The sequence below is a fragment of the Canis lupus genome, chromosome 2 (genome assembly GCF_003254725.2).
Source record: "Canis lupus dingo isolate Sandy chromosome 2, ASM325472v2, whole genome shotgun sequence".
NCBI lineage: Eukaryota > Metazoa > Chordata > Mammalia > Carnivora > Canidae > Canis > Canis lupus.
Window position 1 is genome coordinate 21,819,772 of NC_064244.1, and position 18,901 is coordinate 21,838,672.

Sequence of the window (18,901 nt, forward strand, 5' to 3'; positions counted from 1 at the left end):
TTCGATCCCAGGACTCTGGCATCACGACTCAGGCCAAAGGCAGATGTTCAACCACTGAGCCACCCAGGTGCCCCAACTCTACTGGAATTAAAATAAAAAATAAAAATAAAATAAAATAAAATAAATTCCAGGAATTCCTAGGAAAGAAGCTCACTGGCTCATTTTAGATCAGGTGCCCTGCCCTGATCCAATTATTTTTTAGCATTGTCAGCTTCTCCCTTAAGTAAGGCTAGTATAGCTAGTACCCAATCAAGTGTCTCGGGCTGTGGGGGATGAAGGTTGAGGAACAAGAGGTATGGGTTAGGTGAGGCAAAGGCAGGGAAAAAAGCTGACCAGACAATGTAGCTGTGGCTAGAACAGTCTATATACTAGGCAACACATCTCTATTAAAAATGCACTGATCTAGGGGCACCCAGCTGGCTCAGTCGGAAGAGCATTCAACTCTTGATCTTGGGGTTGTGAGTTTGAGGACCACATTAGGTATAGGGATTACTAAATAAATAAATAAATAAAAAGAAAGAAATTTTAATAAAGAAAGAAACTTGCATTAAACAAATGCACTGTGGCAGCCTGGGTGGCTCAGCGGTTTAGCACCACCTTCAGCCCTGGGCGTGATCCTGGAGACCCGGGATCGAGTCCCATGTCAGGCTCCCTGCATGGAGCCTGCTTCTCCCTCCGCCTGTGTCTCTGCCTCTCTCTCTCTCTGTGTCTCTCATGAATAAATAAATAAAATTTTTTAAAAAGAAGACTTATTCTTAGAAAGAAATTATAAAACAAAACAGAAAAATGCACTGATCCAATCCAGCAGTTCCATTTTTTATAGATATCTAAAAGAACTGAAAACAAAGTCTCCAAGAGATCTCTGTATGCCTATGTCCACAGCAGCATTACTTAGAGTAGCTAAAAGGCAAAAGCAACTGTGTTCATCAAGGGATGAACGGATAAACCCAATGTGTAAACATACAGTGGAATATTATTCAGCCTTAGAAAGGAAATCCTGACTCATGCTACAGCATGAATGCATCATGAGGACATTATGCCAAAGAAAATGTGCCAGTCACAAGGACAAGTATCAAATGATTCCATCTATATGAGGCAGCTAGAGCAGTCATATTCACAGAGAGAGCAGAATGGAAGCAGCCAGGGGCTGGAGGCAGGAAGGATGGGGAGTTAGTGTTTAATGGGGACAGTTTCAGTTTGGGAAAATGAAAAGAGACCTGCATGTGATGGGTGTAGACTTGGCGGAGTCGAATGGTTAAGACTTTCATGGTACCTTTTACTTAATGGTAATGGTAACTTTTCCGTTATATGTATTTTACCTAAGTCTTAAAAAATAAAACAGAAAACTTTTAATACTGAAAAAAGAAAACACACCCAAATTTCCTAAGATACTAGAAAGGAATATATATACACCAAACCCTAATAACCTCAGGAAAAAGGTTTCTCCTCGCTTAGAAAGACTTCAAATGGGGCACCTGGATGAAGTCCTGGCCATGCAAGGGTGGGTGCCCCTGCATTAACCGCCCACAGCTCTGAGCCTGAGCAGAGTCAGGCACTCAGGGCAGCACAGATCCTGGGGTCTTTGTGATTCAGTCCTAGAGGTGTGGCTAACCCTCTGAAAAAACACTTTTCTCCTCACCAGGTGCCTTGGAGACTCCCCTCCTGGCCAGCATTTCCCAGTCTGTGGGCATTTCCCAGACCTCCCACAGAGCCAAAGAAGCCCAAAACAAAACCACAACAGTCCTCAGCTTTTCTTAGAGATTTCCTTAAAGATGCCCCTCAGATAGGCCAGAGGTAAAATCCCAGCTCTACTACTGACTCACTGTGAGCGTCACTCAACATCTTAGACCTCAGTTTCTTCATTTATATGATGAAGCCTCTGGGGTGGTCTTGAAAATGAAATAAGGGTGTTGGCTACTTTTTTTCCTGTTCTTATTGTTTGTTGAGAAGTCTATTCAGACTTCAATTTAGCAAAGATCTTAAAAATGAAGTCCAGGGCCGCCTGGGTGGCTCATCGGTTTAGCGCCGCCTTCAACCCAGGGCGTCATCCTGGAGACCCGGGAGTCCCACGTTGGGCTCCCTGCATGGAGTCTGCTTCTCCCTCTCCCTCTCCCTCTCCCTCTCCCTCTCCCTCTGCCTCTCCCTCTGCCTCTGTGTGTGTGTGTGTGTGTGTGTGTGTGTGTGTGTGTGTGTGTCTTACGAATAAATAAATAAAACCTTAAAAAAAAATGAAGTCCATGATGGGATGCCTGGGTGGCTCAGCAGTTGAGCCTCTGCCTTTGGCTCAGGACGTGATCCTGGGAGTTTGGGGATCGATCCCAGGAGTCTGGGGATTGAGTCCCACATTGGGCTCCCTGCAGCAAGCCTGCTTCTCCCTCTGCCGATGTCTCTGCCTTTCTCTGTGTCTCTCATGAATAAATAAATACAATCTTAAAAAGAAAAAGAAGTTCATGTTATCACTAAAAACAAAGAAAACCACCCCCAAATCAGTAACAACTGTAAGTAGGATGTTGCTAGAATCAGGCAGGGAAGAGGGATGTCCCAGACCAGCTTCAGTGAGGGTGACCCATGGGCCCCTAATCCTGTGTTGGTCCCTCTTTGCTCAGATGGGACCAGAAAACAAAAACAAAAGGAAAAACACTCACATCAGCCAGAGCTTGGGAGACCCTCAGATTGTTTCCATTCGCTCATTATTTTTTTTTTAAAACACCGGGTTATGTATATAATAGGTGATAATCTGCTTATTATTAGAAACATTTTGCCTCATTAAATGCAGGTGACTTGAAAGGGATGTGGGAAATTGGGGCAGGATGAGTGGAAATGAAATAATTAGAGGATTGGATGCTAGGACTTACAAGATGGCAAAGACAGCTTTAGAAGAGATCTTAGGCTGACCACGCTTTTGAGTGATGTGAAAAATTTACTTATGTTCCCATCACAGTTCTGACTCAGCCCTCAGAACTGCACTCCAAACAGTTTCACAGATTCCTCCAGTCACATAACAAACTCCCTTTCACACACCCTTACACAGAAGACTTCCCTCACACAAGCCCACATTCACCCGCTTGTTGACACACTTGCACTGTCCACACAGACACCCTTTCATGCTATTTCCTCAATGGAGAAACCCAGATGCCAGCCAACACATGCGTCTGTTGCTGCATCTCCAGCTTTCTTCCAAGTTGTCCACAGAAATCCCCTGCAACAAATATATATATATGGGTGACCATGCCATGCTGGGCACTGTCGTGACCCCTGGGAGCCCCAGGACTGAGGAAGAGGTGGTCTTTGCTCCCAGGAAACTCCGGGTCTACTGGAGAAGGGTTGGTGGTGGGGGGGGGGGTGGCAGGGAAACTGTCTAAAAATCTAAATGCTTGGGGTGAGGCTGGTCCTAAAACTGAGGTAAGAACAAGGAAAAGGAATGGAAAAGGGGACAGTGAGAAGTGGGGCCACAAAGTAGAGAAAGTGTCAGGAGGGTCAGGTGTTGAAGAGAAGGGGATGCTTGAGAACAATCTTAGAAAATTAAAAAGATTTTGCCAGATGGGGAAGGAGGAGAGGATGCTCACCGGAGAGGGTCTGAAGAAAGGGAGAATCAATCCCCAGGGTATGGCTAGGGTTGAGACATGCTAGAGTGCAGAGGGGGAGACAGCGGGAAGATGGGGACCAGGAGGTAAAATGGGACAGATGATGAAAAATGCTTTTTTGCTGTGCAAAGTAATTTGGAATTTATTCAATATTCAGTGATGAGTCACTCAGGATGCTTTTGGTGGCAAGTAACAGAAAAAGTTGATTCTGGAGGCAACCAGTAACAAAATGGATTAACTCATATAACTGGAAGCCCAGAGTAAGGGTATGATATGCTCAGTGTCATCAAAGACCCAGGTTATTCTCACCCATTTCCTATTCTGTCCTCATCATGCTGCTCACAATCACAAAGTGGCTGCAGTGGCCTCAGGCACTGCATCCTCACACAGCATTCAGAGGTGGAAAAGAATTTGTTCTTTTTTGAGTCTCTCTCTTTTTTTTTTAATTAAAGGTTTTTTTTTGTTTTTTTTGTTTTTTTTTTGTAAGTAATCTCTACATCATACAACGCGGGACTCAAACTCACAACCTCCAGATGGAGCTGCATGCTATTCTGACTGAGCCAGTTAGGTGCCCCTCTTTAGAATCCTGAACCAGAATCACCCCCAATCCAGTGAGCTTCCTCTCACCCCTCAAGTTCATATGCCCTTTCTCAAACCAGTCATTCGCAAGAGGATTACTTGATTGGCCTGACAAATCAAGAGCCATCCCCTGGGGCTGGAGATGGAAGTCCATGGGCCCCAGAAGCCCACAACTGACAGAGGACTGGACAAAATCTTAGCTCTGTTGGCAAAGGCTTGTGGTGTGATGCAATCAAATTTGCAATGTAGATCAGTGACTCCACAATCTTAGTTTGCAGGATAAGTAAGAGAGAAATGAGAGTAGAAGCAGGAAAACCAGTGGTAGAGGTGACAGCCTCAATCAGGGCAAATGCATTCAGGGAAAAAGGGACTAGAGTGGATGGCAACATAGAAGAGATGGAAGAAGGGAGAAGTGGACGATGAGGGAGGAGGAGGAGCCCAGGTAACCCCTCGTGCCTCAGGGCACATTACTGTGCCAAATTCACCAAAGAGACCTCCGCAAAGCCACTTTGGGACTCTCCAAAAGAAGTGCTTTCCAAACCCTTAGAGATCCCTCTGAGCATGGGTGCCCATGCTGACCAGAAGTGTGTGGTTCCTTTTGCCATGAACTCACCTTCCTCTTTTGAATCTTTTAACCCACGGGCTGTTCCTTCTCAGCGCCCCCCTGCTGGTTCCTCTTCAGTCCCTCACCTCTAACTCTGTGCCTGCCTTAGGCTTTTTAGGCCAGAGAACTTCAGACGGTGGTGACTGGGGTCTAGCTAGGTGTATGGGCCACAGACCCTTTTAAGAGGATCCAGACTGAAGTCCTCTATTTCCATACATTTTGTTCCCAAAGATGTTCTGCCCAAGAATGTACTTGGATGGAGGTGCAGGTTCTCCTTTCCACCTTTTTTTTTTTTTTTTTTAAATATTTACTTATTTATTCATGAGAGACACAGAGAGGCACAGACATAGGCAGAGGGAGATCAGGTTTCCCACAGGGAGCCTGATGCAGGACTCAATCCCAGGACCCTGGGATCACACCCTGAGCAAAAAGGCAAAGGCTCAACTTCTGGGCCATCCAGGAGTCCCCTCCTTTCTACTTCTAACAAAAGACCTTCCGATATCTTTCTGATTTCATTGCTCCAGGGAGTAACACCCTCCAGAACTATCTGCTTCTGAGGAACTTCTGGTGAGAGTAAAGCAAAAAGAATGTCAGAGAGAAAAGCTGTAGGCAAGGGGACTGATTTCATTGCAGAGTGAGGCTCTGTGATTTATCTATTTGTCTTAGAAGCAGAATTCAGAAGATGGTTGTCCCAGGAAGTGCATTAGGCAGATTTATTTAATCTAAGAAAAAGCCAGGGATCCCTGGGTGGCGCAGCGGTTTGGCGCCTGCCTTTGGCCCAGGGCGCGATCCTGGAGACCCGGGATCGAATCCCACGTCGGGCTCCCGGTGCATGGAGCCTGCTTCTCCCTCTGCCTGTGTCTCTGCCTCTCTCTCTCTCTCTGAGTGACTATCATAAAAAAAAAAAAAAAAAAAAAGCCAAACTTTTGATTACTTTTGACGACCCCTCCCCACTGCAGACGAGGACTGGTCTGACTTTATAATGGGGCAACACACTGTTCTTTGCAACCTGGTTAGGTGGCATGTCCCCTGAAGCAATGAACAAAATATGCAGCTCCCAGTGTTCGATAAAATTAACAGAAGGCATGCTAGTGATGAAATTTTTGTTAAAATATTTTATTAGCAAAGAAGAATTTAATAATAAATATTTTAGAAGTCTTTATAAAGTTCTTCTTATTCTATTTTTCAGAATCTAGGAGAACGAATGACTCTAATGACAGGTTACAAATCCTCTTCAAACTCTATTGGTTTCCAATTCCTTGCTTTCATCAAAATTCAAAGAAGGTCTAATAGACCTGTCAGCTGGTATAGGTCTTTGTAAATAATATTTGATGATAGATCACTATGTGATTTTTGGCTTGTAATTCAGAAGACTTTAAAAGAATTGGGTGACAGCTTTGATACTAAAAATCCTTGCTTTATGTATTTACAAGAGAAACTTTCATCAGTTCTTCTGTCAATAAAAATGAAAAAATAGGAAAAACTGTTGCTAAATCTTGTCCCAATCTAGCAATAAGAGCCACCCATATGTATATAATCTAATTTGCAATGACACTCATTTCACAAAGAAGTGTTAAATGACTAACATCTACAAGTCATCATTTGTTGTTTCTAATTTAATAAGTAGTAAATATGTTGTTTGATCAGTTATGCACGAATATTAACTGTAATGACAACTCTCAATCCAGAAGAAAAAATTCTAACACTAGGGATTATGGTGTCAGGAAAAAAAACCCAAACAACAAAACACTGACAAAGGAGAATGACAGGGTGATAAATGAATGACTTACAAGCTTAAAGACATATTGCATTAGGAAAATATTTGTGAAGAAGTGGAATGGAAAGGCTCTAGGGTCTTACCATTTGCCATTTCAGCCAATCGATTGGAAATAAGAGTTCAAGGAGAAAGAGGAAAATATGTCAAATTTCCAACTGTTAAAGAAGAGCCTGTTCATGCCTTTATTTCTAAAGAAAATGAATGATAGTGGCGATAAAATCACTACTGTATTTGGATTCCCTTTGATACATTTATTTTTTTAATTTTTTAAAAAGATTTTATTTATTTATTCATGAGACAGAGAGAGAGACAGAGAGAGAGAGTGAGAGAGAGAGAGAGAGAGGCAAAGACACAGGCAGAGGGAGTAGCAGCCTCCATGCCCGGAGCCTGATATGGGATTCCATCAGGGTCTCCAGGACCATACCTTGGGCTGAGGGCAGCGCTCAACCGCTGAGCCACCCGGGCTGTCCTCCCTTTGATACATTTAAAAGAGCAATATGGAACTTTACTTAAAAATATGAATGCCTATAAAATGCCTAAAATCACTTGTAATTATTTAAACTTATAAGCAAACTGCAGCTGCCACCTTAAAAGGCATGAGGAGAATCCTAGTTCTTAAAAAACAAAATTTGTTTTTAAGTAGGCTCTATGTCCAACATAAGGCTCGAATCCACCACCCTGAGATCAAGAATCACTTGCTCTGCTGACTAAGCCAGCCAGGAACCCCTTAAAGTTTTTTTTAGACCTTGACGTTGCTAAAATGTGACACTCAACAACTGCAGGAATCAAAGTGAACCCAGATTTTTAGCGACATATACCAAACACTGGCCATACAGCCAGTCTCCATAAATTTCAAAGGACTGAAATCATACATATAGATTCTCTGATCATACAATTTATTGAAAGAGTTATCTGGAAAATTCCCAACTATTTGGAAATTAAACAAAATACTTTTAAATAATGAACGGGTCAAAGGTGTCACAGGGGAGCTCAGAAAACATTTAGAAACCAATGACAAAAACACAACATATCAAAATCTGTGATATGTGACTAGAGAGTGGTGCTGACAGAGAACTCTATGACTTTAAATGTTTATATTAGAAAAGAAGAAAGAGGGCAGCCTGGGTGGCTCAGCTGCTTAGTGCCGCCTTCAGCCCAGGGCATGATCCTGGAGACCTGGGATCGAGTCCCACGTCAGGCTCCCTGCATGGAGCCTGCTTCTCCCTCCTCTGCCTGTGTCTCTGCCTCTCTCTCTCTTTCTGTGTGTCTCTCATGAATAAATAAAATCTTTGAAAAGAAGAAAGAAGAAAAGAAATAAGCTTATTAGATTTAAGCTTTCCTCTTAAGGAGCTAGCAAAAAATAAGACAGAAAAATAAGAAAAAAGAAATAATAAAGAGTGTAAGTCAATTAAATAGAAAATGAACAAGCAATGGGGGGCGGGGATCAGTGACAACAAAAGCTGGTTCTTTGAAAAGATCAATAAAATCAATAAACACCAAGCAAGACTGATAAAGAGAAAAGATGAAAATGTGAGTTTCCAATTTTAGGAATGAAAGAGGGGACATCAATACACAGCACAGAAATGGGACTAGGTTAAGAACAGGAAAAAAAAAAAAAGAACAGGATATTATGTCCAGCTTTCTTCCAATTAATTTGGCAGCTTGCATCAAATAGAAGATCTGAATAGCTATATATCTGCATATCTATATCTGTTAAAAAAAACTGAAGCTGTAATTTAAAACTTCCCACAAAACTCCAGGCTCAGAGAAAACTGTGAGCTCCAATGGCTTCACTGGTGAATTTATCAAACATTTCAAGAGATAATATGAATCTTACACACATTTTTGAGAAAGGAGAGGAGAACACTCCCTAACTCCTTCAAGGAGGCCAGCATTCCCTTGACACTGAAATCAGTAAAAGATATTACAAAGTAATAACTACGACCAATAGCCTAAAACACAGATCCAAGAACTGTAAATAAAATACGAGCACAGTACAATTCTGCAGTAAATAATAAAGATAATCCAGTAGCATTAAGTAGGGTTTACCCCAGGAATACAGGGTGTGTGGGTTTCACATTTGAAAGTCAATCATTGTAATTCATCACATGAAGGTAATAAGAGAAAACCTGTATATTATCTGAGTAGATGTAGTAAAAGCAATTGACAAAACCCAGGAACATTAACAACAAGAAGCCCAGCACGCTAGAAGTAGAAGGAAACAATCTCATTCTGATAAAGGACACCTGCAGAAAACCAACTGCTGACACCACACTTAGTGAGGACAAACTATACTTTCCTCGAGATGGTATTCTTCCACTTTTATGCAGCCTCTCATCATAGACTTTAGCCACTGCCCTAAAGGAATGTAAAGCATACAGATTTGAAAGAGAGAAGGAAAACTCTTATTCACAAATAACATGACTGTGTACATAGAAAATCCTTAAGGACCTACAAAAGCCTAATATAAAAAAAGGGAATTTATCAAGATTGCAGGAGAAAAGGTCAATACACAAAAATATATAGCATATGCATATATTAACAGCAAACAATTAAAAAATAAAAAATTTAGATTCCATAAAAACCCCCATAAAATACCTAGGAATAAATTCAACAAAAGCTGTGCAGGGCCTCTATACAGAACAGTAATAAGACATTGCTGACAGGCATTAAAGGGGATTAAAATAAATGGAATGAGACATTATGCCCCTTGATTGGAAGACCAATATTGTTAAGCTTGCAATTGTCCCCAAAGTAATCCACCTAAAGTGCTTCTAAAATGTATATGGAAGTAGAGAAGAATGAAGAATAGCAAAAGAAGGAACACAGTTGGAGGTCTTAGGCCATGTGCCTTTAAGACATAAAAAGCTGCAGAACTGAAGACAATTGGTATTGACATCAGGGGAGGCAAACAGATCAATGGAACAGAATAATCACACTGATACATGGTTAGCTGATTTTTGACAGACACAGCAAAGCAATTCTATGGAGAAAGAAAAAATTTTCATCAGATGGTGCTGGAACAATTGGATATCCAAAATGAGAAGAGACAAATGCTGACTCCTATATCATACCATACACAAAAATCAGTTCAAGGTGAATTATACACTTTTTTTAAAAAGCTTTTTATTTATTTATGAGAGACAGAGGCACAGACATAGGCAGAGGGAGAAGCTCCCTGCTGAGCAGAGAGCCTGATGTCGCGCTGGATCCCAGGACTCCAGGATCACGACCTGAGCCAAAGGCAGGTGCTTAACCAATTAAGCCACCCAGGCACCCCAATTATACAAAACTTGTGTAAGAAATTAGAGAAGACCTTTGAAACCTTGTACAAAGTACTTAAAAATACATTAAAAATTTTATATCTGACAAAATATCATATCAAGAACATAAACAGGGGATCCCTGGGTGGCGCAGCGGTTTGGCGCCTGCCTTTGGCCCAGGGTGCAATCCTGGAGACCCGGGATCGAATTCCCACATCGGGCTCCCGGTGCATGGAGCCTGCTTCTCCCTCTGCCTGTGTCTCTGCCTCTCTCTCTCTCTCTGTATGACTATCATAAAAAAAAAAAAATTTTTAAAAAAGAACATAAACAATCTATAATAAAAAGACAAACCGATTAAAAAAAAAAAAAAAAAAAGAGCAGACCTGAACAGGAACTCTACAAAGGAACACATACAAATGGCCAGTAAAAACATGAAAAAAAGCTCAACATCCTCAGTCATCAGCAAAATGCAAACTGAAACTATAGCATAATATAGTTTTAATAACAATCACTCAATGGGCTAAATTAAAAGCAGTAACATCACCAAATGTTGGTGAAGATGTAGAGCAACTGGAACTCATATACATTGGTGGCTCCTCACACTCTAGATTTTGAGTCATAAAGGTGATGTTTTAACCTCCACCTTCTGTTTTGTTCTTTAATTTGTCTAGGACCCCAGTGAGAAAAAGAGGGCCTCAGCAATCTTATCTCTGAAATGGTGATAGTCCCCTCACCACGGCATTGAGGGTTGTTCTGAGAATCAAATGTAGTAATTCTGGCCTTGGGACAACCCAGACACTCTACAAGATCATACATAAGCTTCCTCTTACCTTTTCCTTGAATAGCTCTTTCCATGCTTGGAAGATTCTGTCCCCTTACCCTCTTTGTGCCACATGACAGCCAGTCTCTGCCTCTCTCACTCCCCAGCTATTTCTATAAAGATGAGAGCCTCAAGGATCAGCCTCCCTCCAGCCCATGTCTCCAGGAGCTGCTTCTCTACCTGTCCATCTCTAGCTGCCTTCCCTGGAATCAACTGTGCTAAAAAGTGCCAGTGGCAAAGATCTGGGGCAGGGGACTTCGTTTTCTTTTTCAATTTTAACCATTTTACCAGCATGGACAATTCATGCTGTTAACACACTGTACGATCTTATAGTAGCCCCTTCCCTTGTTTTACTTCAGTGAAAACAATAAACAGATCGAAACAAAATTAAGAGCCAGGCTCCTGAGCTAGGTAGAAGGAAGCCAGCCAGCCTTCCTTGGAGGCTATCTGGCAGCAGAGAGCTGGGGCAGGAGCCTGCCCTGGCAACAATGGCCACAGCTTGCCACTTGCCCTGAGTTCCCAGAGATGTTGGGAGAATCGATAACATGAAGGATAGTGTGCATGTAAGGAGATGTCAAGGGCTGCTGTTTCTAGGACAGGTTTATTATATGTTCAAGGCTTTGTTTATATGCAAATGAATGATTTTTGAGCTTCCATGCCCTAAATTGGGCTGTTTTTCAAAAGGGTGCTTATCAGAGTCTAACTAGGTCATATGATGAGATGCCATTTTTCCTGATATTCTTGCTGGTCAGAACAGATGGCCTCAAATTCAGAATCTTTCCAATCTGGTCCAAAGTTGGACATAGGAGGGACATGATTCTCTTCTACTCTCTATCCTGAAGCATACTGTATTCATCCTTCAGAGACTTGCGTATTTCTTTACACTGGCACTCTGTTAAAAGCTTTCCTGCTTACACTGACCACTCTCTTTTCTGGACAATTCTATATCCCTATCAATGACTTTGGTGCTCATAGCTTATTATGTTGTCATTAAAAAAAACCCACAACTGTTTCCAGTTAATAATCTGTCAATTGGCCAGTATATTATTTGAGGACAGTGACCCAAATATGTAATACTTATTATGTTTTTTTTAAGATTTTATTTTTAAGTGAGCTCTACACTCAAAATGGAGCTAAAACTCAATCCTGAAATTAAGACTCACATGCTCTACTGAGTGAGTGAGCCAGGTGCCCCAAATTAAGCTTTTTCTTGGAAAGGGAATTGATTAATGACAAATACCATTCTAGCTATGGACTCTCTTGCCGTAAAGTAATTGATTCAGATCTTCCCAAAATGGACCCTGAATATTAACAGGTATACCATCAATTAAGATGGTATGGTCAACTAAATTTGGAGGCATGCTGGGATTTTCCAGCTGCAGGACTTGTTAGAGCCTTTAATATGCTTCTGCATTGTGAATCTGCTAGAGAGGAGAGGGATAGTCTAGTAGTTCCCAAATTTATTTGACTCTGGTACCCTTTTGTCTTCAAGCATTTTGCTGTGCTAGTGTGTCCAAAATTTAGGGAAGCTACATCCTAATATATTCCCCATTGCTAGGGTACAACTGGGAAGTCACATAAGATGACACTTTCTCCTTCCAAGTAAGATGCATTCTGACATTTACTAGGAGGAAGAAGGCCAGGGATCTTACCTGCCATTTTCTAGTCCCTCTGGTTTCTCAGACTTCCAATGCAGGACTTACCAAACAGAGTCCCCACAGAGCCTTGCCTTCAAAGCCATCCCCATGAGGATGGCAAGGCAGGGACCAGTGTGCCTGTTTTCCTCTGGCACAGCTCACCTCTACATAGGCTTCCTGACGTGACTCAGTTCCTTTCCTCCCTGGGTCTGCCTCAAGATGTGTCAAGCCGCCAGAACTGTGAAGAACTCAGAATACAAGCCATACATTCACCAGATTCCTGGACAGACAGAAACCCTAGTCAGCTTGGCCCACATTTCTTATCCCACAGACCTCACTTGTATGTTCTTCCACAGACCTTGCCAATGCATCCATCCTTTCCCTTCCGTTCTCCTAGATAGCCCATCCGGAGACCAGAAAGCTGCTCTGGGCTTCATCTCCAGAGAGAGAGAGTGTCTGTTCAGAGAACTGAATGACTCCTGGCACCAGCTCAGGCCCAAGTTATCAATAATGCCTCTGTCCCTGCAAAGATGTGCCAGACCCTTCCCTCCGGGCACTCCTTGGCTGGGGGAGGCACTATACCAGCATGAACAAAGAGTAAGCATCTGTAGTCTCTGTGAAGTGCTGGAGGCACTACAATGGCCACAGGCAGGAAGGAATTTAGGGGAGAGAAGTCTGTTGGGTGTTGAAGGGGCTCAGACAGAAAGCTGAGCTGATCTAGAAAGGTCAGTAAAGTTATTTTACAAACAGCACGTTGGCTTCTTGTGATTATAAATGATTGCACGACACTGTACAAAACTTGAAAAAAAAAAAAACTCAAAAAACTAAAGAAAATCAAGACCACTCCTATTATAAGTTTTTTTCCAACACAGACACAGACACAGACACACACACTTTAATAAAAAATTAGAGGGGCACCTGGGTGGCTCAGTCAGTTGAACATCTGATTTTGGCTCAGGTCATGATCTCAGGGTTCGAGCCCCTGGGTTCGAGCCCCACATTGGGCTCCCCGCTCAGCAGGAAGTCTGCATTTCCCTCTCACTCTGCCCCTCTCCCTGCTTGTGCTCTCTCTCAAATAAATAAAATCTAAAATTGGATGAGTATGTGAATGTGTATCCCTACATAAGTATAATATATATATATATATATATATATATATATATATATACACATATATACTTGTACCAGTGGTTTTCAGCCTTAGCTGTTCATCATAACCACCTCCAATGATTGTAAAAGATATCAGTGCTCAGACCTCACATAAACTGAACAAAAGCCTTACAGGTTGGGGTGATGGATATGTTAATTAGCTTAATTGTGATGATTATTCCACAATGTACACATCAAAACATCAGTTGTACAGTTTAAATGCATATAACTTCCATTTGTCAATTATACCTAAATAAAGTTGGAAAAAATAAAATACAGAGATTTTTAATCAGCATGTACTGATTACACATTCATGTGCACACACACACAGATGTTGACATCCAGGCACCGTGTATTTTTACAGCACCACGGAGACCTGAATGTGCAAATGTGAGGTCCACATCTCTAGACCCTTCAGAGTAAAGTGAATGTACCTCCATCCATCTCAAGAATGAGAACATTAGAGACCCCCATCTGATGACAATGGCAGAATCCAGAAATTCAGTCTCTTCCCCAATGTACATCAGGGGTCTTGAGGGCAGCAGCAAAGCCTGCCTTGGCTGTATCTTGGGAATCTGGTCTTGGGATGGTGGGTTTGTAGTAGATGTGGGATTTTTTTTTTTAATTATTTATTCATGAGAGACACACAGAGAGAGGCAGAGACACAGGCAGAGGGAGAAGCAGGCTCCATGCAGGGAGCCCGATGTGGGACTCGATCCTGGAACTTCAGGATCACACCCTGGGCCAAAGGCAGGTGCTAAACCGCTGAGCTGCCTTTTTTTTTTTTTTTTTTTTTTTTATTTATGATAGTCACACATTGAGAGAGAGAGAGAGAGGCGGAGACATAGGCAGAGAGAGAAGCAGGCTCCATGCACCGGGAGCCCGATGTGGGATTCGATCCCGGGTCTCCAGGATCGCGCCCTGGGCCAAAGGCAGGCGCTAAACCGCTGCGCCACCCAGGGATCCCCCCCCTTTTTTTTTTTAAGATTTTATTTATTTGAGAGAAAGAATGAGAGAGAATGAGCAGGGGGAGAACCAGGGGGAGGGGGAGAAGCAGACTCCCCGCTGAGCACGGAGCTGATGTGGGGCTTGATCCCATGACGCTGAGATGCTAAAAGCAGATGCTAAACTGACCAAGCCACCCAAGAGCCCTGGCACGGAATTTATGATGGTGGTTGGGGGTAGTACTTCATATGGAAAATAGAACAGAGGTGTTCTTCACTGCTCCTGAGAGGTAGACAAAACACAAGGCAAGTTCAGAGGATCAGTGGATGATCAGAAAGCCCTAAATTCAGAGTGACAGGAAATATGCTTAGCTGGCATAGGTCAGACAGTGATCAATCAGAATCAAGGTGAGCTGTGGGAGCACAGCAGGGTTCTGCAAGTTCCCTGCTGGGCCAAGCATCACCCCTTTTGAGAATGGATTGTGGAAAGCATGGGTTATGGAGAAGAGCCTGGAGCACTTGGGGCAGAAGAGGGCTTTGGGAAGATGGCTCAAGAAAGTGGCTATTTATCCACTAATAAGAAAGTATTTTAATATTTTAGGAATATTGTAGCCAACACAGTGCTTGCCTGCTGAATGAAGATCAACACAGATACGAGTGATCTCCTGGCAGTACTCTATGCAGCTGTAGAATATTTCGTGGCTTTTTCTGAAGGGGACAATTCTTGTCAGACTTAGTTCCACAGGGAGACCACTAGAGACCATTTTTATAGGAGCTAATAAAATTCTGTCACACATGAGGAGAAAAGCTATAAATAAGCTCCATGACACTCTAGGAGAGAAATAAATGTATTTCACAGGAAAATAACCAACAAGAAAGGTTTTAGAAATGTTGTCCTGACTCACGAAGCTCTCATTGTCCACACCCCACTGTGTCAACACCATTAGCTCCAGGAACATCAAACCAGGTGTGACATTTTTTGTAAATGTCACCCTCTTGCCCAAAAAACAAGCCTTCACATTCACATCTAAGGTTTTCTAACTGCTCCTGCAACCTGAGGAGGTGGCAGAAAAAATTGTTCATCTATATTTGCTACGGGGATTCCTGAGGAAGTTGAGTTCTGGGGATCTCCTTGTTCCCAGGGTCATGAGTTCCTTTTTTTTTTTTTTAAGATTTTATTTATTTATTCATGAGAGAGACAGAGAGAGAGGCAGAGGGAGAAGCAGGCTCTTCGCAGGTAGCCCAATGCGGGACTCGATCCCAGGACTCCAGGATCATGCCCTGAGCTGAAGGCAGACCCTCAACTGCTAAGCCACCCAGGTGTCCCATGAGTCCCTCTTTTGGTATAATCCTTAACTCACCCTACCAAATGGGCAGGGGGAATGAGCTTAGGAACATAATTAGTCCATTGAAAATGAAATAACATGAAAGAACATAATATATTCTTCTTTTTTTTAAAGACCCATTTATTTATAGAGAGAAGAGAAGGAGAAAGACAGTGTGTGAGTAGGGGGAGGGGCAAAAGGAGAGGGAGAAGGGGAAGCAGACTCCCTGCTGAGTGTGGAGCTGACAAGGAGGTCAGTCTCACAAACTTGAGATCATGATCTGAGACAAAATCAAGAGTTGGAAGTCCAACTGACTGAGCTACCCAGGAGCCCCAGAGCATAATATATTCTTAATATTAGGTGCTGAAAATGGGATTTACATATTTGTTTTGGGAGAACATTTACCATGGGCCATAGCATCTAGTGATCTCATTTGGCTGGGTACACTGTCCCCAAGGGCCATTTCGACTTACATAAGTCATGCCCATAGGCCCTGGTGGATCAGGTGATATGCTGAATCAATGACTTTTTCAGAGTTAAGATTGTAAAAGACAAAGTTAAAAAGGCAAGGAAGATTTTATTCAGGGATATTGCAATAGTGTAGTGACACTAAACTCAATTCCACTGAAGGACCTGGTGAGTTTTTAAGAGGTGGGGTCAGGGGAATCTCAGGCCACCTGCATTTGTTACCTGCCCTTCACAATTGGAGCGAGGTGCCCACCAAAGCCAAGTGTCTACCCTCCCACAGAGACTGGGAGATAGGGATGCTATCTCCTGTGATATTTTCATCTCAAAAAGAAGGTCTCCAGGTCCCTGAGAAAGATATTCCTGGACTGTAAGACCAGCAAAAGACTGGAAGAAGATCTGCATAGATTTCAGAGGGGCAGAAAAAGAATTTATAAATTGCAAGTTTTCTAAAGTAAATGCTCTAAGAAAAGGGAGGTCAGGGGCCTGCCATCAGGAAGAAACCTGTCTAAACTTTAGTCAAATGGAGGAAAATGTTAAAGTCAACTTGGCTACTCTCTAAGGCAATCTATAAATGCACCACAGAATTTGTTCCTGTTTGCTTGAGAACAATCCTGAACCCATGGATACATTAACTTGGAAATTTTGAGTCTCTGTGTGGGTTTATGAATAGCCCACTGAAATAAGCTTATAAATGTTTCCTGTTAATGCCCTCACCCAAGACTATTTTCATTGAATAAGTCAACAAATATTTATGAAGTACCTATTCTGTGCTGGGCATCATTTTAGTAGAACAACATGGAAACTTCTCTTCAAAGAGACTTCATAAGAAAGATGAAAGAAAGATGAGTAAATGAAGATATAAAATATGTGAGAGTCCCTCAAAAGTTAAATATGAAGGAACCATGTGATCTAACAATTCTGCTCCTAGGCATCTACCCCACAGAAATAAAAATGTATGTCCACCCACAACTGTGCACAGGAATGTTCGTAACAGCCTTATTTATGATAGTCAAAAGGTAGAAACCACCAAATGCCCATTAAATGAAGAATGGATAAATAAAATATGGCATATCTGTACACAGATTTTTCTGTAGCAGGGAGAAATGAGATACTGACATGTGCTACAACATAAACGAACCTTGAACACAGTATTTGAAGTGAAAGAAGCCAGTCACAATGGACCACACACTGTATGATCCTATTTGGACAAAATGCCCAGAACAGGGAAATCCGGAGACACAAAGCAGATTAGTGGTTGCTTTGGGCTTTGGGGGTTGGAGAAAATGAGGAGAGACTGGTAATGGGTATGGGGGTTCTTTTTGGCGTGGTTAAGTGTCCTAAAATGGACGGTGGTGATGATTTAGTATAGTCACAATATTATGGTTGTGAGAAAATGAGAAGAGCACTAGATTTGCTATTAGGAGATCTGGTTAGAACACAAGTGTCAGATACTTGACTTGTCAAATGCGTGTCCTTTGAACTTTCTCTTGTGTTCTCTGCCTCATTGAATGGTCTTGCCATCCATCTGCCTGGTTCCCCAAACCAGATACACAGGAGCCATCTGAATGCACATCTCCCAGCCTCTCGCTGCCCTTAGCTAATCAGTGGAGCCCTATCAATTCTTTCTTCAGTCTTTTGAAATGTTTTGTCTTCTCCATTCCTGATCCTCCTGTCTTTTTCCTGACATCATGTCCCACCTGGTCTACTGTGAAAGCCTTCTCTAAGTCCTAGAGTTTAATACCTCCCACCTTCCACATCACTGGGAGGGCAGTATTCCTAAAAATCCCCTTGTGTCCCTACTCTGCTCAAAATCATTCAGTGGTTCATGACTGTGTCATGACAGCAAACACATATCCAATGCCCCATGTGTGCCAGGCACCATCCTGACTTTGGGTACATTAACTCTAATCCTCACATCAGTATGTGGCAGAGGAGGGGATTAGGCATGAAGAGGTAAATGATCTACCCAAGGCCTGTGTGCTGGCCAAGCCTGGAGCTGGAGTTGAATCCAGGGAGCCTGGTCAGGGTCTGTGCTTGTAACCCACACACTAGGCTGCCTCACGACGATGGAGACCAAACTCTTTCCTGTGACCTCAGCCCTGCCTAACCCCTGCTCCCCAAAGGCTCCGGGGCTCTGGAAATACTGAACTGTCTGCATTTCTTTGAAATGGCCTCACTTAACCTTGCCACCTCGGGTATGGCCAAAAAGTTCACTGATGAGACAACTGGGGGACATGACTCCCATGGGTACCCTCCATCTCCCCACACTTTCAGGTAGGTGTGGGCTGTGCTCTAGGTTTAGTGATGGTCACCATTAAGAAAACTCTATAAACAATGTCCAAAGTGCAACTCTTCAGCTAGTAAGAGAGTTGAGGATCGTTCATAATAAAGGAGAATGTCAAGAACATACCTCCAAAGGGACTGTACCCTGATGGCTACACAGAGCTATGATCCCATTAGCGTTCTCACTTCTAGGAACTCACTTCCTTCCCTACATGGAGTGTACCTTTGTCTCCTTCCAGAGACACATGCTCAACTGTGGGCTCTTCACACACTGTGCACTGCTCTCTCTTTGCAGTGAAAGGCGAATTGGCACTCTTCCCTCAAAGTCCTGAAAGGGCGCTGGGACCCCAGCACAGGAGTCTATGTTTTGCTTGACAGTGAACATCAGCTGGGGGATACTTCAAGGTGAGGGGTACTCTGGTTACTGTCGTAACAGCCTATATGTCCATGTGATAGTCACCTGAGGGG

The 18,901-nt window shown here is 42.7% G+C and overlaps 1 protein-coding gene across 2 annotated transcripts in view; it reads right to left on the reverse strand.

The window, feature by feature from the left end:
• MCM10 (minichromosome maintenance 10 replication initiation factor) overlaps positions 1-18,901 on the reverse strand; it is a 137,763-nt gene that overhangs the window by 60,635 nt on the left and 58,227 nt on the right. The window lies entirely within an intron of this gene.